At 41.2% G+C, this 26,960-nt stretch overlaps 1 protein-coding gene across 1 annotated transcript in view; it reads right to left on the minus strand.

The window, feature by feature from the left end:
* Positions 1-26,960, minus strand: part of MYO3B (myosin IIIB) — a 394,690-nt gene that overhangs the window by 13,605 nt on the left and 354,125 nt on the right. The gene's annotated exons all lie outside the window — the stretch shown is intronic.

Genomic DNA, 26,960 nt, shown 5'->3' on the forward strand with positions numbered 1-26,960 from the left:
CTGAGCCAGCCAGGCTCCTATAGAGTCACATTTTTAAAGCAATAAATGACCATGATGTTCAAATAAATTAAGCAATGAAAAGTTCATCTTTTTTCCCACCCCGTGATCCCATCCCCAAAATAGAAGTAAATCCTGGAACAAGTTTCTTGTCTTCCAGATTGGTCTAAATGGCATCATTTCTAATGGTTGTATGGTATTTCATTTAATGGATGATGCATGATTAACTTACATAATTTCCTATATTCGGCATGAAAGTTGTTTCCAATGTTTTTCTCTAAGTAGTGCTTTGAGGAACATCTCATAGTTTGATCTTTGATAATCACATTAGTTTCTTAAGATAAATTCCTAGAGGTTGAATAATTGGCTAAAAAATATACCTGTTTTTAAAAGTTATGATTTATTGCCATTTTGATTCATCCCAATTGTCATCCAGAAAGTACGCAGCAAATATACTTCTACCACCTGAACCTGAGATTTATCCATTTCTGAAGGCTCTCACCAGCATGGGACAGTATCTGTAAGAAGAAGTCTAATAACTGAATAGGTGAAAAATGGCACATCATTTGTGTTTTGATTTGCATTTCATTGATTACTTGAGAGGACGAGTGTCTGTCTTTCCCCCCTCCCCGTTTATTAGCCATTTGTGTTTCAGGATTCCTCATGAGCTGAAAGCAGCAGCTAAGTTCATAGGTCCTGGCTGGACCTAAACAGGATGGAATGAGCTTTGCCTGCCTGTTGTGTTGGGATGAGAGATGAGACTTCCCACTGGCTAACAGGTGTGGAGATGCCACTTTTGAAAATTAGCATGTTGTAGGAAAGCATTTCTCAAACTTCTGTCATCATCCACCACTTAAAAATGTTTTTTGCTATATTCAAGACACCTGTAGTATTCTTCATGTAGTATTTTTAAAATCAACTATTTTTTTTTACTTAAACACATTTTTAAAAAATGAATCTTTATTCACTGCTGTGCTAAATGGAGAGCCAGTGTCATTTGCCATAAATAGAAGTAAATCATAAAGTAAATGCAATGAAAACAAAACAGTACTATCACAACTGAACTAGATTCTGTTTCCCACAGAATGTTTTGGGCTTCTTTAAAAGGTTTGTTTAAAAAGAGAGGTGTGAGAGGAATTTAAGACATATTTATATAGCTATGATTTTCTTCTTAATATGAGAATTTAAACTGAGAACTGAAAAAGGAGTAACTTTCTTTTACATGATTCGGTGTTATTTAGGGTCACATCCACACACCATCTAAAATTAACTTGCAGAGGCCCATGTCCCACACTTTGAGAAATATCAGTGTTGTGAAAGAAAAAAAACAAAAAACAAAAACAACCCAGCAGGTTTAGAAAAACTGGAGCATGAATCCCACCTCTAGCCCTACTTTTTAGAGGTCTGACCTTGGTGAGGATGATCACCCAGTTAAGGTTGTGGTGAAGATGACAGATAATGTATGAAAAGAGAAAACCTGGCACCCGAGGCTGAGCAGGTGCTCATAAAGGGTTATCCTAACTCTGGTTTAATGGGAGTGGTTCTCTACCCTGGTTGCACAGTAGAATCCTCTGAAGAACATATAAAAAAATACAGATGCCTTAGCCTCACCCCTGGACCTCCTGATTCAGTTAGTCAGGGGTAGGGCTCTGGCATTACTGGCTTTTATTTATTTTATTTATTTATATTTTTTAAAAAACTTTTTTTTTATTATATTATGTTAATCACCATACATTACATCATTAGTTTTTGATGTAGTGTTCCGTGATTCATTTTTTGCGTATAACACCCAGTGCTCCATTCAGTATGTGCCCTCTTTAATATCCATCACTGGGCTAACCCATCCCCCCACCCCCGTTACTGGCTTTTAAACAGAGTCCCACCCTTCCTCCCCCAATCCCCTTCTGGATGATTTTAACTTGTAGCCAGCTTTGGAAAAACCAAGCACTTAAACCTCTCTTAAAAGCTTAGATTGATTTTGCAGATTAGCTAGCCACCATCTTACCAAGTTGGCACGGGGATCAGAGAAGTTTCAGTTGGGCAGGAGAAATCGTGGGGAAGGGGCAGCAGCTCCTAGCATTGTGAGGTATTTGCACTGGAAGCCGCATCAGGGGACTCGAGCTCCAAGCAGACGCTAATTTCCCTGGACACTGGGAAAATCATTTTTTGTATTCCAAGAGAACAATTTTGCTGACCATGGAAACATTATTGATCTCTGGTTTCCAGAGGTATGATATTGCTCAGTGCTCTTTGACAGGTTTTGGTGTGAATAAATGACAAAGCTGAAAAGCCATTCTGACCTACTAAACTCTTTTTAAATCAAACATAAATGTAGGGCAAAAGCTCTGGGGTGTCGGGAGGGTTGGAACTAGTAAAAAATGTTTAAAAGGCACAAGCTTAGAATCAGTAATACAGATTCAGCAATGGGTTGCTGTTGGTTTCTTTCTTTTTGCTTTACTTTACACAGTATACTCAGAATGTTTGCATCATGTCCCATCTCTCGGCTTTTAGGAGTTTTTAAACTGCTTATTCTGAGGTCTTGCAACGTTCCCTTCCAGCCAGGTGTCTTCCTGTGGGGATGACTGACTTCATCTGTACTGCCCCTGACAACGGCTGTTCCCTAACTTTGGCCCTGTTGGGGGGGAGGGGGGGCAGGAATTAAGGCCAAAATGGCCACCCAGTCTCTGCCTGGTGAAAAACAGCATTAATTCAGCTTTTTCAAAAATGTCAACATGAAAAAATCTAAGACCTGATCTGATGCTTAGCAGACCCACAATGCCATGCAGCAGGCTGGGAGATGTCATTTCTGGAGCTCCTAATGAGATGCAAATCACCTAGTGAACTACTCGGGAGCTGGGAAACAATGTCCTGGGTAAAAGCAGATAAAAATGGAACGAAAGAATGTCTTTGAAGATTGGAACGACATTTTAAATGCTTGAGGATATGGGACACCAGATAGTGCTGGTTTTAGTAAACTAATTGTGACTGGGTCTTTGATTCCTCGTGGCAGGGAATCCTGGGGCATTCATCCCCAGCTCTGCCTTGCTCTCTAAGTTGGGGACCTGGTTCTGGTTCTTGCAAAGGGCAGGTCACCTGTAGTGAAACCAACATTGGACTTGGGGTCAGCAGGCCTGGGCATAGTTCAATTTCTGGAACTTAGTGGTATGTGACCCAGGTGAACTGCTTACTTTTCTGGCTGCCACGTTTTATCTGTAAAACAAGGGGTTGGACTGACAGAGTGATTTTTTCGACAAAGGGTGGTGGTGCAGCACATTGCACATATTCTTGCCTGGAGATTCAAAGCTGTTATCCCTGAAGTCATGCTCCTTCCCTGTGTGTGAATGTCTGTGCGTAGTGAGAGATGTGCCTGGTGAGAGTTTGTTGTGTGAAAGCAGGAAGAGAGAGAACCATTAGCCAAGAGACTCTTTAAAGTCCCTTCCAACTTTAAGATGCTATGATTGCAGAGTTCCAGCCACTCATTTTCAAAATGGACATAAATCCTATGGACCCTATTGGTCTTGTTGGAATTTGAGGAAGATCAAACGGCAATCAGGCTTCAGGATGGAAAGTTCTTGGTAACTATACCAGAACTTCATTGTAACATGATTCATTCACTTAAAGAGCAATGCTGCACAAGGGGGTGCTCATCTAAACCTCTTTCTCAGTTATTTGGCTACTGATGGGCTAAAAGACCACATTTTAATCTCACCCAGCCCTCCCAGCTGTGAGTAAAAACTGCAAAGCACAGGTTAATACTCTACAGCTGTACAAACACCCACCCAGGTTCACAAATTCTAAAATATTTTTACATATAGAGAGCAATCATTAGTATGATGGACTTGGTTTGGGGGAGATTATATGCACAAATGATTGGCAACTCTGTGTGTGTGTGTGTGTGTGAAATTGTAAAGAATGTGAATAATAGACCAAATGAAATCACAGGTATGATTTTTGTTTGCATTAAACTAATGAGATGCAAAAGTGGAATCAATGCAGTATTAGTGGTGAAAAATTAGGTTACTCTGGTTCTCTCAGTTTTAATCTCCAAAAGCCAATAAAATAGGAAGTATCTGGGGGAAAGAAAGTTAAAAAAAAAAAAAAACTACATTTGGGTTATTGTCCTATTTTTGTGCTTCATGTTGAAAAAAATTTCCTTAGTACACTGTAAATTAAACTTGGTCCAACTATCTAGTACACCTTTAAGATTTATAAAAATAGTGAGACACAGAGGTCTCAGTTCTCTGCTCCGATCAAGAGTTTAGACTCCAGTTCTTCTGGATCATACAGAACTACTGAACTTCTTTGCCTTGTTTTCTTATAATCTGAGATGAGCTTAATCTATTATGGAAACAATATACAGATTGAAGGCCTCTCATACCCTCCCTTTCCCTTTATTCTCATGGAGGTTATCTTGTCATGAGGAGGTCATGAGACCCTGTGTGTCTCCACAGGACTCAGGATCTCTCAACAAATTAATGTCATCAACCTTTTTTTTCCCGTTTAAATCCCACTTCTCTGAGTCATTTGATTGGTATAGCTATAAGCACATTCCAGCATGTCACAAAAAACAAGCCAAGCTTAACAAAGTAAATACTTAGAGTGGTTATCAGCATATCTGAAACTGGATATCTCCTGGGTTATACAGTGATTTAGGCCTTGACAAGGAAATGAATTACCACTTTTATTCAACTTCTTTGCAGTGACTTTGTATACTGACACATTCGAGCTGCTCTGACTACTAGGTCTGACCAGGCTAAACGACAGTTCAGTGCATTTAAAGTTTCCAAACTAACATATTTTAGGGAATCCATATCAGCAGTTCTCCACCCTTGGACCCTAAAGGAAACACTCTTTCAGGGACTCTGTTATCTTGGCTTAGTCAAATAAAATATTAACGATCAGAAACCTGGTAGCATTTATCTGACAATAAAGAAAATCATATTAACAGGAGCTCTCCACTGGAGTGATCTTGGACATCCGTGATGGCGCCGGGAAACGCGCCACTACCCCTGAAAGGGCGGGAGGTTCTGGCTGACTTGGCACCTTCTCACTTCCAGCTCTCACTGCCTCTCACCCTGCATGAGATGGGGACCCAGCAGAGTGGGGTTAAATGGGTTGGGGAGCCAGTCCAGCTGGGGGTCATTAGCAATCAAGGACCAGCATTAAAAGGCAGCAGGAGACTAAGGGTCTCTGACAGGCTTGGCTCCATGCACCATCTGGAAAGAAAGAGGCTGTTGAAGCTGGATTAAAAAAAAAAAGAAGAAGAAGAACTTCATGGAGACCACTTCTTGGAGATACAAACATGAACAGTGATGTTATTTTCAAAGTGGGTCCTTCATTTTTGAGAGTTGGGCCAGGTAGCCACATTTTCAGGTCAGTCTCTGGCCATAATGATAATTCATTGGTGCCTGGGTTGGGACCAGCCCAGGAAACTCTGTCTAATGGTTTGATAATGGCTAGTAATCAGAACATCTATGTTGGATAATGAGGCAATGGGCATGTGTGAAGCCTGAAGTGTGGGGGCAGGGCTCATACCAAATAACACATTTAGATGTATTCTACACACTATAGTACAATCTGTGACTAAGAAGAGAAAACCAGACAGCTTTACCTAGGATGTGCCTGAATTGATCATTTAAGTTGCAATTTTTGACAAAATGAAAATTTAAAAACACACTGGGACTCACTTTCTAAGGTCATTCTAAAATCATCTGTACAAAGAGGTGGCAGTCATAGATGTCACATATTGCATATACCTGATCACTGACTTGGCTTACATTATTAAGTTGCCTCTCTCTTTTTTTCCTTTTAGATTTTTGGATGCCCCTCCTCCTTAACTATAAATACATAAGAAAGAAAATATGTTTAAAGTGCAGAATTTTATTTCTTTTGATCACAGGTTGTTACACTTACAGAACAAAGAAAACTTATAATGTGATCCTTAAGATGTATTACAACACTAATTTAGAATGAGCTTCTATTCTCACTGTAAGAATCACTAATATAATATTATAGTTGAATTCATGAGAGGAATTTGCATTCCAGCTCATTATTGTGTGGTTCTAACATTAATCTTCAGAATACCTTTAGTTCTGATTACAAAGCAGCCAGTGCAAGGAAAAGGACTCAGGCTTGTATTTGTTTTTAGATGGTGAATGTACTCTCCTGATATTGTTAAGAATGAATAGTAGCTAAAATTATCCTCATGAAGCTTCTGGCAAGGTTCTAGATGCCTGGGCTAGGGAAAAAGTAATGGGAAAGATCTAGGACACTGTACTCTCTCAGATGTAGGGTCCCGTGAAGGGGGGCTCAGAGGACACTGGCTGCTGATTCAGGTAGCAGACATGATTTAGAGAAGAAATCAAGGTGGTCACAGACCAGCAGAAATGCACAATTCTGAGAGTTGAACCTCAATCATTTTTTATCATCCTATCCTAAACTTTGGATAAATTTACATCCATTATTGGCCAGCTTATCAGAGGTAGTGTTTTAACTAAGGCTCCAGTCACAAAGAACCGAGTTTAAAGAGACATACAGGGGCGCCTGGGTGGCTCAGTTGGTTAAGCGACTGCCTTCGGCTCAGGTCATGATCCTGGAGTCCCTGGATCGAGTCCCGCATCGGGCTCCCTGCTCAGTGGGGAGTCTGCTTCTCCCTCTGACCCTCCTTCCTCTCATGCTCTCTGTCTCTCATTCTCTGTCTCTCAAATAAATAAATAAAATCTTAAAAAAAAATAAAATAAAATAAAGAGACATACAAATCCCTAGTGAGAGAACATTGTGGGCATAGGCATGGACAAATCCTGTTTTTAAGGTTCTGTAGTTGGGCTCATGCTAATTTTGACAGTTCTCCTGAAAGCTTTTAGTTTTCTTAGGTATGTAAAGGTGACTATGTGAACGTGACTTTTAAATCACGGAAACCCAGTACTGATTAGAGTTATGGGTCTCTGGGAATGGATATGAGGGTTTTCTTTTAAATAGTTAGGTAAAAATATCCAAACTTGATGCCTAATGCCCAATCTCACACTACAACTTCATAGAAGATTTGCACACTGGTTTAGCATGGAAGATCGCTAGTACTAACTTACTCAAGTTTACTCCCCTGAGAAGCAGAGAATAGAACCCAGGATTCAATTGGCACTAAAGCCCATGTTCCTTTTGTTATGGTCTATTGCTCCCCTACACTTTCCTGGTGAGAGAGGTGAAAGGGTAAGGGAACCATGGCTCTTTCTTTCCCATTACCAGATTAATCTCTGGCTGCCCTGAGGTGTGGCCCCTTGTCAACAGTGCCTGCCTCAAGTCTTGGCGCAGTGGGATGAGCCCAAATACCAGTTGTCATGCTATACCCAGAACCACGACTCCCTGCTAACCCCTGGCACCGCGGTGAGCGTAAACATGTCTTTTTCTCCCTGAAAGTGAAATTTACCCCTTAGAGCTTATTCAATTTTACTCAGGGCCTATTCTGTGCCAGGCCCTGGGGATGTGGTAGTGAACAAAGATCTCTGCCCTTAAGGAAGTCACCAGTTGGGGGGGGTGCGCGGGGAAGGGGGGTGTAAAGGGAGAAGCAGGCTCCCTGCTGAGCAAGGAGCCTGATGCGGGACTTGATCTCAAGACCCTGGGATCATGACCTGAGCCAAAGGCAGACGCTTAACCAACTGAGCCACCCAGGTGTCCCTGAACTACTCCTGATTCCATTTCTAAATGTAGAATTCTCATAGGTCCCAATATCCTTGACACTCCCATTTTGTGCAAATACAGTTCTGCTGCAATAAATGTTATCCCCAGAGCTGGTTGTTAGGGATTCCATTTTGCTAAATGACTCTGGCCCTTGTCCTTAAAAAAAGAAACAAACAAAAAAGCATAATCCTTTAAGACATATCACTGTTGATAGAACTTTCCCTTAAATAAGATTCCTCAAACATGGGTTAAATGTCTATGTGATGTTATGTATGTAATTTTGAGGCAGAATGTTTTTAATCAGCCAAATCTCTGTTTCATAAGGATCTAGGTGGTGCCTCATCTAGTTGCCAACAGAGCTGACCTGCTAATTCTCTCCATTCCAGAACATGGTTGTTTGTAGTCCTGATGAATTTGCCATGCTGTTAGCTGGGGTTAATCTGCGAGTCTTACATGAAGGTTAGTAAAGTGCAAGCTATGCTTATCCTCCTCCTAAAAGGCAAATAGACTCAGTGACTCTTTCTGACCTCCCAGATCTGCAACAACTTGCTTCAGAGACTTCAGTCTCTTTTCTGTGATAATACAGCTTTGAAGGGTATATTTCCACCTCTGTATCCTTGTACTGAGAATTATATAAACTAGCTTCACAATATAGAAATTGCTCAATAATTAGAGCAGGCATCTTACATCAAAATATGCAATTCAGATTTTATCTACTACCCAAATGCAAAATTCTCAAGAGTGCTGAGTTATGAGATTATTCAAACATAGAAATTAGCATTTTGAAAGTTTTCAACTGATAGAAAAGTACTGTACTCCGCTACTTTTCCCTGTGTATAACTTAGTAAGTATTGGATATTTAGAACCAGTACATCCCATGAAGTAGAACAACACTTAAAGATGTAGCATGAAGTAAAAAGAACATTATTTTAATTTACTTGACAGGGCTACCATAGCTGGAAAAAGGAATGTATGTAGGTGTCTCACTTCTGTATTCAAGAACCCCAGGGAGTTTTCATTTAGAACTTGATAGAAAATTACTGACCACGTGATAGAGGGCAATAACTTTGTCAAGAGAAGTCAGACTTGCTACAAAGTCATAGAGATCTCTGCCTTGGTCTCCCCTTCCAAAAATCAGCTACATTTAGCAACTCAGCATGATGAATATAATGGAAATAAAACTCTCCAGGTGGACATTGTTTTGCTCCCTGATTTGGTTTGAGAGCTTCCTCTTTACTGTGGGGAACATATTTGAGGTATTTGCATGTGGCTGATCTCCCTCCTCTCCTTCTTCCCCAAGTTCAGGTTGAACCTGTAGCCCAGGCCTGGCCCAGCGGAGTTCCCCTTTCCCATCCACAGTGATCCATTCAGGGGTGGGTGCGCAAGCCAGGCAGGGCTGAAGTTCCTGTAGGAGACCTGAGATAGGGCACTGGAAGAGAGAATGCCTTTGTCCTTTGGGATCTTGAGACAGGATCAGGGCTGTCAGTGGTCATTTTACCAACACTGAAAAATGTTGCCCAAAAGGGATAAACAGCACTTTAGAGAGGGAGAGACAGAGAGAGAGGGAGAGAGGGAGAGGCCTAATGACATTGTTTGAATCCTAATAAATTACATTTTGGACTAAGCTAGTTTGGGATGGGTTTTTGGTTCTCATATCTAAATGAGTCCTTCCATAGTTTTTACAAATGAGTAACTTACCTAGTATTGTCCTTCCTGATAATCATTAGCTTTGACACTCCGCACCTGCAGCCATTGAGGAGCACACTGGGGGCCTTTGCCTTAGCTTCTCAGACAGGTCTAGTGTATCAGGGATTAGGTCATTAGGTCCTTTTGAGCCACTAAAAATTAATACATGGATGTCCCTGAAGGAACACCCATTTGTATGGTGTGTGTGTTTGTGTATAGCATTTCATTACTTTAATATTAGCTAGAGGTAAAACAAGCTAAGCATGCCAGCGTAATTTGTGAGACATCCATTTCTTATTAATGAAGTAAACAGAGGCATTTATGAGGAAGCATGAGCAAGGAACTCAGCAAGCACGTGGGCGATTTCCCACCTACATCAGACGAAACATGAAAGAGCAACTCTTAATTACAACCAAATATTAGCTCTGGCTCCTGGGAACTCATCATCCCATCTCAAGGTCTATATTTATGAAAATTTAAGCAATGTCTTAAAACATGTTAATTTGTTCTTTGTTTATTTCTTTCCCTGACAGATTAATTTATTCCAAGGGACTTTGGTTCTCAAGCGCTAATATATTGATCGGGCCCATGTACGACATAGCTAATAGCCTGGGGAGGAGATTTTGGTGGAAAACAAGAGTCTTTCTTGTACTTTTCCTTAGGTAATTAACTTTTATTTGTGGGCCCTGGAATGCTTCCAGCTTTCTCTGGATTTGCATCTCTGACTTTCAGATCAATGGTTGATTTCATGAGAAAGAGGCTGGAAGCACTGAAAAAAAAACTACACTTTAGGCTTGAACGAACCAGTCAGAGCACACAGGCCAAAAGAAAAGTTAGGAGTTTTTTTTTTTCCTGCTGCGTGATATCTTTCCAAGAGCTTTTACGTAAAGGACATTTAGACAGTCATAAGAATCTGAAGTATGAGAAATACTGTTTATCATTTATGGAAACTTCTCTCGGTGAGTTTTGGATCCTTTGGTCTTGTATAATCCCACTGGAAACTCAAAGCAATGCCCACAAACTGCCATCCTTTTAATGTCTATTGCTTGATTCTCAGTTCTTTTATAGCTCACAAATTGTACTGAGAAGTCTGTGGAACTTACATACTATATGTATCTGTATCTTGCAGAAAGAGGAAGTACACAGCAAGTAAGAAATGAAATTAGCCCAGAACCTGTATGTTCCCAAACAATCTAATGCTTTTAACTATCTGTATCATTAGACGAAGTGGACTAGAAAGTCTCCAGAAATGTACCTATTCTCAAAATTCAGGCAACTCATTAAACATTCTTAGATTTTGTCTAGGGTAGTCTTTTTTTTTTTTTTTTTTTAAGATTTTATTTATTAATTTAAGACATAGAGATACAGAGAGAGAGAGCATGAGCAGGGGGAGAGGCAGAGGGACAGGGAGAAGCAGGCTCCCCGCTGAGCCAGGAGCCCGATGCAGGGCTCGATTCCAGGACCCTGGGATCATGACCTGAGCAGAAGGCAGACGCTTAACCATCTGAGCCACCCAGGCGCCCCTGTCTATGGTAGTTTTAAAGGTGTGCAAGTTTAAAGCAGTACATCAGGGGGCGCCTGGCTGGCTTGGTTGGTGGAGCATGTGACTCTTGATCTTGGGGTTGTGGGTTCGAGCCCCACATTAGGTGTAGAGATTACTTAAAAATAAAATCTTAAAAAAACAATAAAGCAGCACATCAGAAGTCAATGACCCCTAATTATATTATTTCCCCTTCACAAACAAATCTTTCTTTTTTTAACAAAAATATTTATTTGACAGAGAGAGAGACATCAAGAGAGGGAACACAAGGAGAAGGAGTGGGAAAGGGAGAAGCAGGCTTCCCACTGAGCAAGGAGCCCGATGTGGGGCTCCATTCCAGGACCCTGGGATCATGACCTGCGCTAAAGGCAGATGCTTAATGACTGAGCCACCCAGGCACCCATAAACCAAATCTTTCTAATCAGCAAGCCAAGAAGAGAGATTTCTATCACTCTTAGAATTCCTGATTTCTGGGGCTCCTGGATGGCTCAGTCGTTAAGCGTCTGCCTTCGGCTCAGGTCATGATCCCGGGGTCCTGGGATGGAGCCCCACATCGGGCTCCCTCCTCCTTGAGGAGTCTGCTTCTTCCTCTCCCACTCCCCCTGCTTGTGTTCCCTCTCTCACTGTGTCTCTCTCTGTCAAATAAATAAATAAAATCTTAAAAAAAAAAAAAAAGAAATTGCTCCACCAGCCTGGGTCCGGAAGTGAAGATGCCACCGAGCAGAGCTGGAGTTACAGCGGGGTAGTGCGAGTGAGGAATAAGCCCTTGGGTTACAAGCCACTAAGATGTGTGTGTGTGTGTGTGGGGGGGGTTGTTTCTGCAGCATAATCTAAGCTATTCTGACCAAGAGCTTAAATTAAATATGTATACTTTATTTATTAGTTTGACCCTTATGACATTGCCGTTTGGTAATAAAAACATGATCCAATAGCAGCAATCTCATATGATTCAATTTGTTATAACAGAAAAATTGGAATATAAATTTCTACTCATGAATGCTTTTTCTTCCCAACTATAAGTACTTAGTAAGAGAAGAGCATATTTATTACTTTGATCCTTTTTATTAAAAAGATCATATCAGAGCCAGAAAAAGGGTTGCAAAAAATACACATTCCTAAATCCACAGCAATAGCAATAATTAATCGAGAGATCGTCATCCATGTATCAGTTCCTAGGGATGCACTGGTGAGCAAACAGACCTGATTCTGCCTTCATAGAGATTTCATTCCTTCTAGTGATGGTGCTCAACTCTGAACAGGTAAGTTACTACAAATCGTGATAAGTGCAAACAAAGAAACGTGTAGGTTGTTTTCAGTTGGAATTACATAGGAAAGAGGACTGAAGATAGGGTGGTGGGAGACAGCCCCTCAGAAAAGCGACGGTTAAGTTGAGGCCTCATGAATGACAGAAGCCAGCCATGTGAAAAGAGGCAAAAGTGGGGGTTGGAGAGCATTCCAGGCTGAGGAACAGCGTATGCAAACCCCTATTCATGACCCTGAGGGAGATCAGATCTGATGAGTGGGGCTGGACTGTAGTGAGAAAAGGGATCATAATGTGTGATGAAGTTGGAAAAATGGGCTGTGGACAGGTCATGTAGGGCTTTGATGGCCATGGAGGGAATTTGAATTTTAAGTCAATGGGAAGCTACTGAAGGAGAATGGGAAGAAAAAAGACAGAGACAGTTTATTTCTTATTGAAGATCACAATCTTTGACAGGAGTCCCAAACTAGTAGAGGCACAAGAATGGAAACAAGAAGACCACTGAGGAGGCTACGGTGGGTCAGAGGCAATGCTTGTCTGGACCAGGTTGTGCTGAAGAGGCAGAGAGGTAGAAAAAATGAAGATATGTGTAGGAAGTCATAACTTGCTGATGGATTGGATGTGTGTCATTAATAATGACTTCCAGACTTCTGGTGTGGGTCACTGGGTGGATGGTACACCATTTACTGAACCAGGGAACACCAAGGGAAGATTAAGGTTTCCGAGGCCATGAGGAAATCAAGAGTTCAGTTTTGGACATGTTAAGTGTGGGTTGCCTGAGAAACCATCTGAGTGGCAATGTCAAGTGGGAAGCATGTGTGGAATCCAGAGAAACAATCTGGGCAGGACATATGCACTGGAGAGTCATCAACTCATCAATGGAATGTCCGGTTTGGGGAATAAATGTAGAGGGGAAGAAAAAAGGGTTCTCAGAGGCCTGAGGAACTCTAACATTCAGTAGGAAACAAAGAGCAGCCATGAGGTTAGGGGACAGCTCAGGGGTGAGTCTTCACAGGCACTGAGAAAAGAGAGTGGTTTACGAAGGGTGAGGTAGTCAGCTTTATCAAATGCTGCTGAGAGATAGAGTAAGGAAAGGACAGAGAAGGTCCTCTGGATCTGGTGGCCTGCAGGTGTTTAGCTACCCTGACAACTGTGTCAGGAGAGTGATGGGCCCAAGGGATTCTGTAGGGGAGGGAATACGGGCAATAGGTATAGTCAAAAATGTTTTAAATTTGGCTAAGAAGAAGATAAGAAAGAAGGGTGAGGGAAGAGAGCCCAGAATTAACAATATTTAATAAAGAGATACTATAAAAAATCCTGGAAGTTGAGTTTACCTGGAAGCTACCAGATTGTTTTCCACTATCAGCAAAAATGTGGGCTTGAGAACTAGCTAACTAGTTATAATCTTGCACATCTGCTTTATGTGGCCTCTTTCTGTAATACCATATTCCTCAAGTGTCATCTCCTCCTCCATTTTCTTTTTCCTATATTTCTGGAAGGAGTGTGTTTGTGTCACTTTAATTAGTACAGCTTTTCTAACCTTGCTTGATCTTATTTTGCCTCTTAAGTTCTGAAAAATATGCCGTCATTGAAGACTGTTCTTCTATTTAAGTGGGTTTTATTTTTTCCCCTCTAACTCCAAAAATGCTGACCTAGTTGGTTTCTGTATCTCTTGGTACAGTTCGCTTCCCTCTTAGCTTAAGTGTTGTTAAATGAGGGTAAAATTTCATTACAAATTTTAGTCTAAAGTGTTTAATTAATATTTTTAATAAAAAATTCACACACTTTAGGTACAGGAAAAAAAGTGAAATAGCACAAGATTGCAGAATGAAAAATAAGTCCTTTCCAGAACCCTAGATTCAGCTCTAGAGGCAACCACTGCCATTGCTCTATTGTGTGAAACAGTCTATGTAGACACAGTCCTAAGGCTCTATAGCTCTTGTCCCTAAAACAAAACCACAACCCAATAAAATTTCAAGTGGGAGCATACTTCTATACTCTGTGCCTTGCTTTTCTTCTTCCTTTTTTTTTTTTTTTCAAGATTTTATTTATTTATTTGTCAGAGAGAGAGAACACAAGCAGGGGAAGCCACAGGCAGAGAGAGAGGGAGAAGCAAGTTCTCAGCTGCGCAAGGAGCCCAATGCGGGGCTCCAACCCAGGCCCCTGGGATCATGACCTGAGCTGAAGGCAGACACTTAACCGACTGAGCCACCCAGGTGCCCCTGCCTTGCGTTTCTCACATCTTGATGTAACATGGAGGCTACACGACAAGAATATATACAGATATACCTCACTGCTTTCCATGGCTCCATTTTTATGGCTACACTGCCATTTAACAAGGTTTCCACTGATAACCATATGGGCTTTTCATAGCATTTTATTTTATTTATTTTTTAAAAATCTTCTTAAAGATTTTATTTTTAAGTAATCTCTGCACACGATGTGGGGCTTGAACTCACGATCCTGAGATCAAGAGTCACATGCTCTATCGACTGAGCCAGCCAGGTACCTGGAGGTTTTTTGTATCATTTTTTAAAACCATGAAATATTCTTAAATGATTACACAAAACTTCTACCCAATATTAATTAAACAATTATTAGCCCAAATCCTGAAGCAAGTTAGATTGGGAATAAATGCGATTTTCATATAGTTTGTGATAAGGAAAGATAGCTGGTGTTTTTGTGACTCTTTTATCTATGAAATTTGGGGATATCAGCAATCATAATTATTAGGAATAATATGCATAAGCCATAGGAATACTAAGAGAAGGAATATGAAATGTTAAGACATTTAGAAAAATAATCCTTTAGAATAAAGAAGTATGGGTTATCAAATGGCTTATGCAGCAAGTGCTTGGTGTTTTGTTTTTTTCTTGGATAATATGCTATTAGATTTCTTTCCAAGTGGCAGTTTTCTAAAGATGCTTTTTCTCACACTTTATAGTACATGGACAATTAGTATTTGCAATTTCAAACAATACTACGACTTTTATTTGGGATAGCTTTTTCATGGACCTAATTAATGTATTATGGAGGCAAAGTGCTTGTAGGCCTTCCCCTAGAGTCACCACTAATTAGGAAGGTGTATTTCAGAGGCAGGGGAGTGGAGACTTTAGTTTTGAAATACGTAAAATAAAGTTTGACTGTGAAGGTTTGGAAGTCAGTTTTAAAGATTTTGTCTTTTGTCCCGTGGGCTCTCAGGAGTCGCTGAGGCTTCTGATCAGAAGAGTGACATATAGTACCAGCAGGGGATGGATTGGAGGAGGGACAAAAGGAAGAATAGAAAAGGACACTAGCAGTCCAAGCTAAGGCGATGAAAACCTTGGCTGGAGTGAGAACGGCAGAAACAAAAAGTGAAAAGGACCTAAGAGTGACTCTTAGCCCTCTTTCTCTGCCCCAGCACCGTTGCGAAGACAAATCCCATTAATTAACAGTTACTCACTCTGTATTGTTTTATAAATGCAGCAGAAAACCCAATTAAAAGGCTAAGCCATTAAAGTGGGTCACAACAAATCATGAAATTAGATATAAACAAGGAAGTGATTGTCTTCAGAACTTTCTATTGTGTACGCGGAGTAGGATGCTTTTAGCTTTTACCTCCTTTCATCAGTGCCTTCCCTGAGCTATCACTGTCATAAAGTAGCAAGGCAAGACCTCCAAGAAGGGAAAATAGTCAACAAGGGTGGCTGATTTATGAAGTTAATCATCTGTGCCTTAAATAAATTCTGATAGCTTAAAGGTAAACATTTCAAGGATATTTATGGTAAATCTAAATATTAAAAACGGGGTTAAAATGATAAAAAGAAGATATGGGTGAATATATAATCATGGGGGTGGAAAAGATCTCTCTAAGCATAAGTAAGACCAAAAGCAGATAATCTAAAATAAACTATTAGTTGACTACATTAAAATGAGAAAAAAAACCAAGAGACTTTTTAACAGCAAAACAAACAAAAACAGCCAAAACCCAAAAACAAAAAGTAAACCCAAACAAAACTGAAAGGCAAACAATAAAGTGGAAAAATATTTGTAACATGTATATTTAGCAACAGATAACTTTGCCTAATAGATGAAGAGCTATTATAAATCTTTGTGAGCAATTGATTTCCTACCCTGAGCTCCCTTTGGAGAATAAAGCAGACTGGATATACCTTCTGAAATACCTCTTCTTTGATGTAAAGGCAGCAGGCCATAACTGCCCAGAGCGTGGACAAATGGGTACTCCCAGCACTAACAGAATTATGCCTTACCTTGATATAATCCTTTCTGTTGGGTAGTAAGGGGATAGAGGGTGACTAAGGAATGTGCCACAGAGGTGGGGGAGAAGGTCTTGTAGGGTGAAATAAAGACAGGATGGGTGGAAACACTGAAGAAAATGAGTAGAATACTAACTCTGTTTTTCAAGTGACACAACACACTGAGAAGGACATAAAAGCATCTAAAACATAGGACCCAGACTGCAATAGGCACTTCAGAAAATGTATATGTATTGAATTTAAGCAAAGGCATGACATGACTAGAAGCAAAGAGGCAGAGACGAATAGATCCTGCCTTTAATAACAATGAAAACCATAGTTATATTATCATAGCTTACAAGGTACTGGATTTTTATTTTTTTATTTTTTTTATTTATTGTTTTATTTGACAGAGAGAGACACAGCAAGAGAGCGAACAAAAGCAGGGGAAGTGGGAGTGGGAGAAGCAGGCTTCCCGCTGAGCAGGGAGCCCCATGTGGGCCTCCATCCCAGGATCCTGGGATCATGACCTGAGCTGAAGGCAGACACTTAATGACTGAGCCACCCAGGTGCCCTGAGGTACCAGATTTTTAACTTAGATCTGACATGGATTACTTCATTTAAATCCCACAATAACTCTGTACGATTAATACTATTATTCCCATTTTATAGATCTAGAACCTGAAATGCTGTGCTCAAATTCACATGATGAGAAAACGGCCAGGTGATTCACATTTGACTCCAGAGCCCATGTTTTTACCACTACGTTTTACATTTCCTCACTGGCCGTCCCTCACCAGTAGGTAGACCATGTGGTCTCAATGGACCGATGTCCTCTGCCTGCAGTTACGAATATGATTCTTAGAAGGGCTGCAGTTCTGAATTTCCATACAGGATAGCTGGATTCCCCAGGTGCCTCGAAGCTTCAGGTTAAGTGAGTAGTCTGAGAGACTGAAAAAGGAAGAGTTGCCATAAAATAAATGGTCTTTTGGGCATTCTTTCTAGTGACCAAACTATACTTTGTTTGTTCAGATGGAGGCGGGCCCTGGTGCCAAGCACTGTACGCTGCAGAATTTGTGAGGCCCTCTGATGTCACATGCATCCCAGGAACACCCAGCTAAAGCAGAGAGCAGCTTCGTGTTTATGCCTCTAAACAGAACCATTTGAGTGCACGGACCAAAAGACCTGATCTGGGAGCCCTGTGTTTTCTCCAATAGAGTGATTCATTACCAATGTCTTCATTTTGGACATTGCAGTTGAATTTGAAGTCATATGCTTTAAATTAAAAGCACACTAAGCAAATCACAAGTTTCTCAAGATGGTGCTTAAAGTCTGCTTTGGCATCTGCTGGTTGCCAAAAGACCCATATGATCCTGTCATTAAACAACAAATATTTTCTACAAAATCAATCATTTTTGCTGTCCCCAAATGCTACGATAATGATGTTTAGATGCTATGTTGAGAAGTAAGTTGCACAACTAGACCTTTTCCAAATTGTTTGTTCTCTACTCCAATATTGTCCTGATCTTTCTCTAGGCATCTGATTACAACTGATTATATCAGAAGCAAAGCTTTTTAGCTGCACGAACAATAAACAGCAGAACCACAAAGCCAGGAATGTTGGCAGCAGAACCACCATGAACAGGTACTATTGTATCTACTTGACCAGAAGATTCATTCACCATAAGGTTGGTACCAGAGTAAGTCAGGGGTCTTGGATATATAGTCATCAGAAACCAATTGAGACCATCTTAAGTGAAAAGGGAATTACTGGAAGGAAGTCAGGGATTCACAAAGTTGATGGGGAGACGGAGAAAGAGCCCAGGCTGGACAAGAGGCAGGATCAAGGGACACTCTGGAGAGCCAGAGAATGGAAAGAGGCCTGGCTACTGCCGTGCTGCTGATTCGGCCCTGCCATGTCCTTGCCTGGTTGACTCAAGAGTCTGGGGAGCACCAGGCTGGCAGGGCCTCTTTTAAGGGCTGCTCTCTGGCCACTCTGTAGTGGAAGAGAGAATGGTGTTCCCTACTTCCCATCTAGACAGTGGGGAGATTCCCCAGGGAAGAGAAGGATGCTGAGGGCAAGGCAAGGTCAAGAGCAGACAACCAAAAATTTTGGTTCCACAGTCCTAAGACGGCGACCAGTTTTCATTTTCCAGTCATGTTTTCCTATCTAAACAGAAAAAGGTGTGGCCAGAAAACCAGTTGCATATGGCTCTCTCCGAGGCAAAGGTAGATCACAGTACCTAACGAGCCCCGGAGCCCAGAGCCAGCAAGGGCAAGAGATTTATCTCTGATGAAATGTAAATTTCTTTCCTAGGCTTGAGGCTGGTGAACGAGTGTTAAGAACAACAGCTTCTGGGCCGACTGCAGCTAGGAGATTGCCTTTTACAAATGCATTGTTTCTTATCCCCTTCAAGGGCCTGCTCTACCCTGGACAGCAGATGGTGTAGTCCTGGTGGGTGGGGTGGGGCAGAGGAGAGAACAAAAGAACAGAGGAAGAGATACTTATTTAAAATGAGTCATTGTTCCTCCTATGAATCTTCTGGGTGGGAGAAAACATAAAGTCAGAATTCAGGAATTTCGTAGCCAAATCAAGTCCAATTAGGAATGGGTGGTAATGCTTAGGTATGTGGAACAGCTAGAAACAGTGTTCTGCAGGATTTACGTTGTGTTCTGAGGCCCAGCTGAATTTAGGTAAAAGTGAGCTCAGATGAAGAGAAGGCAGAGGGAGCCCCAGGGGCTGGTAACAGCCCACAGAGGGACCACCTAGGAGGAGAGACGTGAGGGGCTCAAGGGCCAGCCCTCTCCCAGGCCTGGTACCAGAAATGACAGCCTTCTTGGTGGGGGTGGCTGAGCTGGGGGTGATTAGAATAGGGATGCTGCTCGGCATGGTTGTGACCGGGCTTCTTATTTTCAGTATTACAACAAACCCAGCCAAAATCATAGATGGGCTAATTGGAACTCCAAATTTCTTTCCTTTGGCCTGAAATGCACTCACTCAATGTAGTAGCATTGACTGTATCATGCTGGTGAGTTAAGCCCTAATGGCAACTATTCCTATAATGAATAAAGTGAGAAAATTAATTTTAGCAAATAAATTACACCATTAGGAGAAGATATAATTTCAAAATATAGCACAAGAGAATAACAGGTGTTATAGATGGCAAAAATGTTGCCTGGATGCAGGCAATTTTACTGCAAAAGATCCCCACTAAATTGATAGACATTGGGGAGGGTATGTGCTATGGTGAGCGCTGTGAATTGTGCAAGACTGTGGAATCACAGACCCGTACCTCTGAAACAAATCATATATGTTAAAAAAAAAAAAAAAGAAGATAGCAGGAAGGGAAAACTGAAGCGGGGGAAATCGGAGGGGGAGACGAACCATGAGAGACGATGGACTCTGAGAAACAAACTGAGGATTCTAGAGGGGAGGGGGGTGGGAGGATGGGTCAGCCCGGTGATGGGTATTAAAGAGGGCACGTTCTGCATGGAGCACTGGGTGTTATACGCGAACAATGAATCATGGAACACTGCATCAAAAACTAATAATGTAATGTATGGTGATTAACGTAACATAAAAAAAAATCCCCACTAAAATGCAACCATATTTGGGAGCATGGATTCATTAGCAATAGTGGTCACAGGAGCCTCAATCATTCATTAGACGAACTGAGAAAGGGGCAGGGGTTGGTTAGGGTAAAAGTGAGAAGGAAGACCTATGAAGGGCCAGGAGGCATGTTCTCTGGACCTGGGAGACCCAGGAATGCCCTTAGAGAATAACAGTAGACAAGAAGGGGGCAACAAAATGAGAGGGTTGCAGAGATAGAGGGTGAAGAATGGTTCCAGAATTTAGTCTTGCCTGTGTAAAGCTGTGCTGGACAGCTTATCTTCCTAGCAGCCATGCTATTCCCACCGACCATCTGGCCATCTTTAGGTAAGACAGTAGTGGTTCATTTTTTGAACACCTACATGCTAGGGGCTGGACTGCATGATTGGCATATATTCTCTTTTCTCCTCAGCACAACCCTGCAAGATGGGGGCTCTTGCCATTTTACAGATGAAACTTCGCTTCTGGGAGGGTGACTCGCAGCTAGTGAATGCTGAAGCAGCTGGGATCGTGGGCGCCAGAGCCCTTGGAACCCCTCCCTGCACAGGTATCTAGAGCCCGGGGCACAACTCTGTCCTCAGGCCTTCTCCACACCACCCTCTTAGCTGAGTAAAATAGCCGATGGGGATTTAACAATCACCTTCTGTGCCCATTACTGGGCTACTTTTAGTAAAGTAGACAGAAAAGCGACAGTGTGTCAATCCCGCTCCGCAGTGAAGGTGCGGGTACGCTGGGAGAGTGCGCATGGAGCAGCCATGCACCGCAGAGAAAAGCGAGTAAGAAAGGCTGCAAGGGCTGAAACACAGGTGGGACTGGGGTTGGGGCAGGCGGGCCAGGTCTTAGCTGATGGGACAACAGGGGGCTGCTTGGGACCTGCCATCCTCAGGGTAACGATTTCACAGCACAAAGTTAGCCATTGTGTTTATTCCCCAAATACACAGGGTAAAATTCCCATTTGCTATTAGAAAATGTATTGGCTGCCTGTTGGCTCAAGTGACAAAAACCATCTTAAATTTGTTTGTGTAACACAGGGAACAATTGATGGAATAGTCTGGGAGAAGAGCTGGCTTCCAGGATTCCAGGGGTTTAAATCACGTAACTGGGGTTTTCTCTGTTCTTCTGTCCCTTGCACGCCTACAGCTTTCCCTCCATCTCTTAGCTCTGCTCCTTCCTATGCATCGACAATGCTCTCTTTCCCTTCATACAGCCTTTCTCTGCTTGGCAGTGTGGTGGGGGGGAGGGGGAGGGGGAAGAGGATGTGCTCTGGGGGCTGGGAGGTAGGCATATATAAAATCTCAGGCCTAACTTGAAGCATATGTCCTACCCTGGACCAATCACAGTGGCCAGGGGATAAGCAATTCTGATAGACCAGTCCTGGGGCAGATACCCAGTGTTTTGACCAGGAGTTAGCATAATTCGCCCGAGAGCCTCATCAGAACCATGTGAAGTGTGTGTGTGTTAGGGGACAATTTCCCAAAAGAGGTAATGACATCAGAGGAAGTGAAGGAGAAGGAATGTTGGGCTGACAACACTAACAGTTGTTGGTTACAGTGTTATTACGAATATCACAATGTACAAAATCAGTGAGCTCCATGAAATAATATGGATTTTCCATGAAAAATTGTCAGCCATCTCATGACATAGGAAAATCTTACAGATGCTCCTGACTAATGACTACCAGGGTACACATCAGAGAGAGTTGGAAACAAAATAGTGGAAATCCAAGGCTGCATCATGTTCAAGTGCATGGAGCTCATTTATTTTAAGATGCTCATTTCTCTTTTAATTATTTATGATACCTCACAGCATACTGTAAGTGGATCCCAGCATATTTTGTGAGAATAATGACATCATAGGACTAACAGACCTCACTCAGATCTCTTGTTCTCCAGCTCTTGCTAAGAAGTGGGAGAGAGGCAGTGAAAGTTGATACTCAGATCTGTTTATCTGCTTGGATATGTATCTTTTCTACACTGATGTATGTGTGCAAGGAGTTGTGGGCTCTGGAGTCAGTGGGTAAACTCTGTCAATGTGGGTCACTGAACCTCAGTTTTCTTATTTATAAAATGGAGTTGGTAAGGCTCTCCTTAAAACTGGGGAGGAATTCATTCATTAACGTATTCTAACAGTGATATTTATTGAGCATCTACTACGGCTGTGTGAGGGGCACCAAGGTTAAATCACTAAATAGGACAAAGAGCATCCCTGCCTTCAGGGAGGGAGACATGAAAGGAAATGATATTCAAAAAGCACCTGGCATGGGATCCTGGTACATAGTAAGTGCTCAGTAAATGTGAGTTGCCCTCCCTTCCCTTTCCCTGCCAACTCATTCACTCATCTCATCTTAACCTAAAAATGGTATCAAGTCTCTTAATTTCTCAGAGTCTCAGTTTTCTTATGGGTTTATTAAAGGGGTGGAGAGACCTTCTGATGTTTCTTCTTGCTCTAAAATTTCTGCAAATCTTTGGTTCCCTTTCCTCTTTACCTAGGGCACAGAGAATGGGAATCTCATTGGGGACTACCACCTAAATCCTGTCTTTGAAGAGCAGCTTCAAAGTCCTAAAAAGTCCTTAAAAAGTCCTCAAAAAGTACCTCCATCAACAGAAAGGCACATGTGAGAGTGATTTACAATACACATAGGAGGCAGTGTGGTTATGATAGGGCTCTGGTTCAGATAGGTTTGGCTGAAATCTCAGCACTTAGCTATGGGATTTTGGACAGATGATTTAACCTCTTCATGCCTCAGTTTCCACATGTATAAATGGGAATTAAAAAAGTCTATTTCAACAGGGTTACGGTGAGGATTGAATAAGACAATGTATGTGTGTGTGTTGGGAGGGGGTTGGTGCCTGGTGTGGAATAAGCATTAGAAAATGGAATATACTACCCTGAGTTGAGAAGTGAGTGCATATTAATTGCAAAATGGTAGGTGTAAGAGACTTCTGCTGGGAAGTAAAGCTCTAAATTTATGCTATCAAGCTTAGTGCATTTTTAATGAGTTTAATACATAATATTTGTGTATTCTGCATATACATTATTTTTTTAGCCAAAAGCTAGAGGAAGAGACATTAGGAAAGTTAACCAGAAAGTATGGTGCTCACCTGTAAATCAAGAGAGTTGTACTAGAAGACCTCTAAGATCCTTTTTAATTCTAAAGTTCTATGATTCCAGGCTTTGTTGAAAATCTGTAGGAAAATTTGCCAAAAAAGAAAAAAAAGTCTTTTGTCCTGCTCTGCATCCCTCTCCCTTCCCAAACTGGACCTGCCGACTGAGGACTGTTAGCCATCTTTTGTATCACTGACTTCTGTTGTCCTTAACCTCACGTTTTCATAGAAAATCTCTTTAGTCCGCTGAAATGTGAAAAGGTGTGGTTTACAACCCAACACCTCTTTTTTTATTTTTTATCTCAGAGAATGGGGTTTGAACTCATTTAGCATCATCATGGGAAATAATAGAGGCCCTATGTACCTTTAACACAGAGACCCAAGAGTTTTAGGTCTTCTGGGAACGAGATTAGCATTTGTGAAGGTCTAAAATTGCAGGCACATATTGACACTATTCAAGCTCTTAAGTCCACAGGAATCTGCTGGTGCTCCAAGGAGAGCAATCAAAACCCTAAATTAAATAGTTGTATCAATAGATTTCACTCAGGAAAGAAAAAATTATCATGCCTGAGGTTATTGGGAAAAAATAAAAGTTCTAAGTAGGGAGGGAGAAATTAAAAGGATCCAAAGGCCCAGTTTGATGATGTTCACACTTTAAAATGTTGAGAGCAAAGGTGGTAATAGGACCTTTTTCTTCCACCAGCCCACTGTAGCAGGAATCTGTGGCCTCTGAATATTCAGACATATTCTCTCTCAAGTTAATCAACAAAGACACCCTGGCAAAGTCAAAAGTCTGAGGGACTGTGAGTGTGAAGAGAGCGGTTCCGCCACGTGTTTTTCCCAGCAGCATCCTGGTGCTAAAGGAAAGAAGCCATTTTGAATACTACAGCCCACATTCCAGGAAATTCTAAATTTGGTATCAAAAGTGTAATACCGGGGCGCCTGGGTGGCTCAGATGGTTAAGCGTCTGCCTTCGGCTCAGGTCATGATCCCAGGGTCCTGGGATCGAGCCCCGCATCGGGCTCCTTGCTCTGCGGGAAGCCTGCCTCTCCCTCTCCCTCTCCCACTCTCCCTGCTTGTGTTCCCTCTCTTGCTGTGTCTCTCTCTGTCAAATAAATAAAATAAAATAAAAAAAAAGTGTAATATCCCCTCTACCCTCCCTGCCTGGGTTTAAAAGAGAGCAGCAGGCTTTTTTTTTTTTTTTTTTTTTAATCCCCTCCTTTTTACTTCCTCCCTTTAAGCTAGATTTTCTTAGCTCCATGTCCTGTTCTTCATGGAGGAAAATGTACAGATAAAGAAAAAAAGATCTTTTAGATAATTGGATTTTGCTGATTCAGAGAGTTCAGAGGCAAAAAAAAAAAATTACATAGAGTGCATTACTTCTGGTAATAGAAATGGAAATGTTTGGAACAAAGTTTAAAGAAAGTAGCCTTAGTTGGTGTGAGGAGAGAAGAGTGCTTGGTTGGTTGTGGTCTGCTTTGTGCCTGGATCCCTCAATACAGGTAGCTTAAAAATGAAATATGTTAATGTGGGGGTGTGGGCATAATGAGAAATTTCATTTGATGTAAAACAAAATACAGAAGAGTATTTCCAGTTGTTTCCAAACAGCTTGGGTATCAGCTCTTATACTCAAAAGAGAAAAATTAAGATAGAACTTTTGAGAAAAAAACCTTAATTTTTGAATCTTGGTCCTTTTATTCATAGGAAACATTCATTCTCCTATGCCTTTCCGTTGTTTTCAAAGAAAGTAACTCTAAAAAGATTTTTGTTCTGGATAGTAATCTCCTATTTCATATATATATATATATATATATATATATATATATATATATACACACACACACAAAGCATATAAATATGTGTAAAGGGAATAATGTATTATATATATACAGAGATATGTGTATATACATCTTTTGCCTCTGAGTTCACCGTAATTTGGGCAGTGGTTATGATAGGAATATTAACTACAGAAAGTGACAAGTTTGAGTCTATTTTGACCAGGCTAATAAAGACATAAATCTTTTATGGTTCTGTGTTTGGGAGTAGTTGTTTCTTTCCGTTACCTGTGTAAGTGTGAATTCAACAAAACCACTTTAAAGACCCATGTCATGCATTGTTGTTTTGCAAAGGTAGTTGTGAAATGCTATTTAAATGCTTTCTGTTACAGTTGGTTGACATTACCTTTCTACATCACAAAGTGTCCCTACCGCTAACATGCTGACATTCAGCTTATTTGGCACTGGGCAGACTTGGCAAGATAGAAAACCAATATACTGATTCATCTTTAAAAATCCAAATTGAGTTCCAAAGCTTTTACTTAAGTGTTGCTTACACAAACTGTTAAGTATTTGGATAATCAAGTGTCAAAGTAGCAGTTCCTGGAAGAATTATGTTCTATGAAGCTGAAGTAGCTCATTTTTTTTCAATATTTTATTTTTTATTTATTTTTAGTTTTGTAAGATTTTATTTTTAAGTAATCTCTACACCCAGTGTGGGGCTCAAACTTACAACCATGAGATCAAGAGTCACATGCTCTACCCACTGAGCCAGCCCAGTGCCCCCTGAAGTATCTGATTTTGACATCAAAATTAATTTCAAAAATTTTAGATTTAATTTAAATCAAATTTAGATTTGATTCAGGGTCATCAGTAATTAAATTTTATGAGAACACAGCAGTATCTCTGGTGCCTGACAAAGTCTTCAGGGCCACTGAAACCAAAATTTCCACCATGTGACCTTCATTTGGGGGCAGCTCTGCTTTTAAATTAAGAACTTTTCATCTCATAGAAAATGGAAAATAATGAGCAATTTCTTTGGGTCACATATCTCTATTGCCAGAAGAATAAAAGACATCAAAATTTTCAGTAACATACATAACAGGCACCATTTTTGCTTTTATGTAAAGTATCAATTCCACATGTAATTGCTGAATATTTTCTAAATTAAGAGCCCATGTGGTGAGCGGGTGCACACAAAGAGATAATCAGAAAAATCTCGGCATTAAAATATAGTCTCCAAGTAAAAACACATAAATCACTTTGGTGAGGCCCAGCCTGCTGTGAAAAGTACTGCTCTCAGCCTGGTATTTCTGTTGGGTCTAGTGCAGAGGAACTGGACATCAATTGGGCCCATGAACCTTAGGTCACAAGGTAAAGGGGACAAAACAAATGGCTGCATACCACAAAGTCAAAGGCCAAAGACATGCAGAGATCTACAAGTGGGTTATAACCGAGTCTGTATTAGAAGAAGACTCGCTTTTATTTTCTAGTTTTCATTCCACTGCTTAGTAAATTCACGTCAACAATGGTACCACTTTCCTAAGTGAAGATAACAAGACCACTCCCTGAACACTGTGTGATTTCTTGACATGACTGCCAACTCCAAGAGCTGGGACTCTCCTTATTACTTTACTCAGTTGCTTGTTCAGAGCCAGCTACTGATGAGGCCACAGCTATAGGTTTCGAATCCCTTGGGTCTGTTCCACTGCCCACAAATGGTACTCCTAATGCTGGCTGGTCATCTCACAGACATCACAAGGGGGAGAGCCTGCCTGTGCCTAATGTGACCCAGTGCTCGCTCCTGGAAAACCACGGAAGGGTATGCAAAAGTGAGGGTGGTTCTGTCAGAGTCAAGACGAAAATGCTGGTGGGTGGTGAAGATGAGCAGCCTGTTCATACAGGCTGCTCCTTCCTGTCCTGACCTTTCTAGAGGTGAGCTAGGTTAAAGAGCAGATACTTTTTTTGCTCCTCTGTAAAAGAAAGACATGCTCAACTGATTCCTGAAACCCTTCTTGGCTGTTCACCTGGGATGTATTATTCAGGCTTGCAGAAACATTTGCAACCTGAGGACATGC

This window comes from Mirounga leonina, unplaced genomic scaffold (genome assembly GCF_011800145.1).
Source record: "Mirounga leonina isolate KUSES-001 unplaced genomic scaffold, KU_Mleo_1.0 Mir_151, whole genome shotgun sequence".
Lineage (NCBI taxonomy): Eukaryota > Metazoa > Chordata > Mammalia > Carnivora > Phocidae > Mirounga > Mirounga leonina.